The 4,853-nt window shown below is 42.7% G+C and overlaps 1 pseudogene across 1 annotated transcript in view; it reads right to left on the reverse strand.

Annotated features, from left to right (window-relative positions):
- Window positions 1-4,853, reverse strand: part of LOC108311702 — a 21,152-nt pseudogene that overhangs the window by 15,449 nt on the left and 850 nt on the right. The window lies entirely within an intron of this gene.

Here is a 4,853-nt window from a genome sequence, read left to right on the forward strand (position 1 = left end):
GGCTGTTGAATTTTGTCAAAGGCCTTCTCTGCATCAATTGAGATAATCATGTGGTTTTTGTCTTTGGTTCTGTTTATGTGGTGAATTACGTTTATAGGCTTGCGTATGTTGAACCAGCCTTGCATCCCTGGGATGAAGCCTACTTGATCATGGTGGATAAGCTTTTTGATGTGCTGTTGCAATTGGTTTGCCAGTATTTTCTTGAGGATTTTTGCATCTGTGTTCATCATGGATATTGGCCTGAAGTTTTCTTTTCTTGCTGAGTGTCTGCTGGGTTTTGGTATCAGGATGATGTTGGTCTCATAAAATGATTGGGAAGGATTCCCTCTTTTTGGATTATTTGGAATAGTTTCAGAAGGAATGGTACCAGCTCCTCTTTGTATGTCTGGTAGAATTCAGCTGTGAACCCATCTGGACCTGGGCTTTTTTTGGGTGGTAGGCTCTTAATTGCTGCCTCAACTTCAGACCTTGTTATTGGTCTCTTCAGGGTTTCAACTTCTTCCTGTTTAGGCTTGGGAGGATGTAAGTGTCCAAGAATTTATCCATTTCTTCCAGGCTTACTAGTTTATATGCATAGAGTTGTTTGTAATAATCTCTGATGATGGTTTGTATTTCTGTGGAATCTGTGGCGATATCCCCTTTATCATTTTTTTATTGCATCTATTTTATTATTCTCTCCTTTCTTTTTTATTAATCTGGCTAGTGGTCTGTGTATTTTGTTGATCTTTTTGAAAAACCAGCTCCTGGATTTATTGATTTTTTTAAGGGCTTTTTGTATCTCTATCTCCTTCAGTTCTGCTCTGATCTTAGTTATTTCTTGTCTTCTGCTAGGTTTTGAGTTTTTTTGATCTTGCTCATCTAGCTCTTTCAATTTTGATGATAGGGTGTCAATTTTAGATCTTTCCTTGCTTCTCATGTGGGCATTTATTGCTATATATTTTCCTCTGGATACTGCTTTAAATGTGTCCCAGAGTTTCTGGTATGTTATATCTTCTTTCTGGTTGGTTTCGAAGAACATCTTTATTTTTGCCTTCATTTCATTGTTTATCCAGTCGACATTCAAGAGCCAGTTGTTCAGTTTCCATGAAGCTGTGAAGTTCTGAGTTAGTTTCTGAATTCTGGGTTCTAACTTGATTGCACTGTGGTCTGAGAGACTTTGTTATGATTTCCTTTCTTTTGCATTTGCTGAGGAGTGATTTGCTTCCAATTATGTGGTCAGTTTTAGAGTAGCTGTGATGTGGTGCTGAGAAGAATGTATAGTCTATGGATTTGGGGTGGACAATTCTGTAAATGTCTATTAGGTTTGCTTGGTCCAGGTCTGAGTTCAAATCCTGGATATCCTTGTTAATTTTCTGTCTCACTGATCTGTCTAATATTGACAACGGGGTGTTAAAATCTGCCACTATTATTGTGTGGGAATCTAAGTCTCTTTGTAAGTCATTAAGTACTTGCCTTATGTATCTGGGTGCTCCTGTATTGGGTGCATATATATTTAGGATTGTTAGCTCTTCTTGTTGCATTGATCCTTTTACCATTATGTAATGTCCTTCTTTGTCTCCTTTGGTCTTTGTTGGTTTAAAGTCTATTTTATCAGAGATGAGAATTGCAACTCCTGCTCTTTTTGCTCTCCATTTGCTTGGTAAATCTTCCTCCATCCCTTTGTTTTGAGCCTTTGTGTATCCTTGCATGTGAGATGGGTTTCCTGGATACAGCACACCGATGGGTTTTGTCTTTTTATCCAATTTGTCAGTCTGTGTCTTTTGCTTGGGGCATTTAGTCCATTTGCATTTAGGATTAATATTGTTATGTGTGAATTTGATCCTGCCATTTTGATGCTAGCTGGCTGTTTTGTCCATTACTTGATGCAGTTTCTTCATTGTGTTGATGCTCTTTACCATTTGGTATGTTTTTGGAGTGGCTGGTACTAGTTGTTCCTTCCTATGTTTAGTGCCTCTTTCAGGAGCTCTTGTAAAGCAGACCTGGTAGTGGTGAAATCTTTGAGTACTTGCTTGTTTGCAAAGGATTTTATTTTTCCTTCACTTATGAAGCTTAGTTTGGCTGGATATGGAATTCTAGGTTGAAAGTTCTTTTCTTTAAGGATGTTGAATATTGGCGCTCACTCTCTTCTGACTTGTAGGGTTTCTGCTGAGAGATCTGCTGTGACTCTGATGGGTTTCCCTTTGTGGGTAACCCGACCTTTCTCTCTGGCTGCCCTTAGCATTTTCTCCTTCATTTCAACCCTGGTGACTCTGACGATTATGTGCCTTGGGGTTGCTTTTCTTGAGGTATATCTTTGTGGTGTTCTCTTTATTTCCTGGACTTGAATATTGACCTGCCTTGCTAGGTTGGGGAAGTTTTCCTGGATAATATCCTGAAGAGTATTTTCCAGCTTGGATTCATTCTCTCCGTCACATTCAGGTACACCTATCAAACGTAGATTAGGTCTTTTCACATAGTCCCATATTTCTTGGAGACTTTGTTCATTCCTTTTTACCCTTTTTTCTCTAATCTTGCCTTCTCGTTTTATTTCATTGAGTTGATCTTCGACCTCTGATATCCTTTCTTCTGCCTGGTCAATTCGGCTGTTGAAACTTGTGTATGCTTTGCAAAGTTCTCATGTTGTGTTTTTCAGCTCCATCAATTCACTTATATTCCTCTCTAAGTTGTTTATTCTTGTTAGCATTTCATCAAATCTTTTTTCAAGGTTCTTAGTTTCTTTCCATTGGTTTAGAACATGTTATTTTAGCTCACAGAAGTTTCTTATTACCCACTTTCTGAAGCCTGATTCTGTCAATTCAGCACCCTCATTCTCCATCCAGCCTTGTTCCCTTGCTGGTGAGGAGTTGTGATGCCTTGTAAGAGGAGAGGCGTTCTGGTTTTGTGTGTTTTCATCCTTTTTACACTGGTTTCTTCCCATCTTTGTGGATTTATCCACCTGTTGTCTTTGTAGTTGTTGACTTTCAGATTTGGTCTCTGAGTGGACATCCAGTTTGTTGATGATGAAGTTATTTCTGTTTCTTAATTTTCCTTCTAATAGTCTGGCCCCTCTGCTGTAGGACTGCTGAGGTCCACTCCAGGTCCTGCTTGCCTGGGGATCACCTGTAGTGGCTGCAGAACAGTAAGGGTTGCTGCCAGTTTCTTCTTCTGCTATCTTTGTCCAAGAAGGATACCCACCAGATGTCAGTCTGAGCTCTCCTTTATGAGGTGACTCTTTGGATATACGGGGGTTAGGGAGCTGCTTGAGGTGACAGTCTGTCCTTTATAGGAGCTCAAGTGTTGAGCTGTGAGCTCTGTTGTTCATTCAGAGCTGCTGGGCAGGTACGTTTAAGTCTGCTGTAGTGGAACTCATAAACTCCCTCTTTCTTTTTTCCCAGGTGCTCTGTCCTGGGGAAGTTAGGGCTTTATTTATGAGTTTCTTTTGTGCTGCTGCCTTTTTTCAGGGCAGCCCTGCCCAGCAAGGAGGCAACCTCCTCACTGTCTGCCTGCAGAGGCTTTGCTGAGCTGCTGTGGCCTCTGCCCAGCTGCCGTGTGAACTTCCCTGCAGTCCTGTTTATATGGGTGTAGTTAGAACTGCCTTGGCAATGGCAGCCCACCTCTGTAATGGCAGACTCTCTCTGTAATGGCGGGCTGCCACAGCAATGGCGGCCTGCCTCAGCAATGGCAAACTACCTCTGTAGTGGGGGACTGCCTCGGTAATGGCAGATGCCCCTCCCCTACAGAGCTGGATCGTCCCAGGTTCAGCTGTGCTTGCTGTGAAACTCTCAGTCCAGAGCATTTCTGATTGCTGTTTTTTTGTTGAGGTGGGACCAGCTGAGCCTGATCACCTGGCTCCCTGCCTCAGATCCCTTTTTTTTTTCTGGTTGAACGGTTGACTCTCTCCCAGGTGTTCTAGTCACCTTTTGAAAAGGTGCTGGGATCTGTGTGATTTCCCGTACGGTGACCGTACAGTGACCCACTGCACCGGCTGAAACAGCCACACTAAGATTCATGGCGCTTTTTTGCCCGGGAATCTCCTGGCCTGGCTTCCTGTTTCAGTTCCCTTTTTAATCAGATGAATGGGTGACTCTCCCAGGAGCTCTAATCGCCAGCTAAAACGGTGCCCAGACCCGCGTATTTTGTATGACCGCCATGCTGGGGCGCCAGCCAAAACAGCTGCAGTGGCCAAAACAGCTGTGCTGGCAACCTGTGGGGCTCCTCCGCCTGGGAATCTCCTGGCTGTGGGCAATAAAAATCCGTCTGGAAATGCGGCGTCCACTGACCCTCCGGAATTTTGCTGGGAGCTGCAATCCTGAGCTGCTCCTAATTGGCCATCTTGGATCCCCCCTAATTTTTGTATTTTTTAGTAACCCAGTAGAATAAGAGTTGAAATTCACTTTTGTATGTACTATTTCTTCATCCTTGTCTTTTACCTTGGGTGTTTGTGGTTTATGAAAATTGTGTTTTTTGGCTGGGTGCGGTGGCTCATGCCTGTAATCCTAGCACTTTGGGAGGCTGAGGAGGGTGGATCACCTGAGTTCAGGGGTTCGAGACCAGCCTGGCCAAATTGGTGGAGCCCTGTCTCTACTAAAAATACAAAATTAGCAGGGCGTGGTGGTGTGTGCCTATAATTCCAGCTACTTGGGAGGCTGAGGCAGAAGAATTGCTTGAACCTGGGAGGCAGAGGTTGCAGCAAGCTGAGATTGTGCCTCTGCACTCCAGCCTGGGGAACAGAGTGAGACTCCATCTCAAAAAAAAAAGAAAAAAGAAAAAAAAAGAGAAAATTGTGTGTTTTAAAAATTCCTGTTTCTCAAATATATTTATGATCATTTGATCATTTTCATTTTTCCCATGGCTAATTGTTTTTTTTTTTTTTT

The sequence above is a fragment of the Cebus imitator genome, unplaced genomic scaffold (genome assembly GCF_001604975.1).
Source record: "Cebus imitator isolate Cc_AM_T3 unplaced genomic scaffold, Cebus_imitator-1.0 Scaffold118, whole genome shotgun sequence".
NCBI classification, from domain to species: Eukaryota; Metazoa; Chordata; class Mammalia; order Primates; family Cebidae; genus Cebus; species Cebus imitator.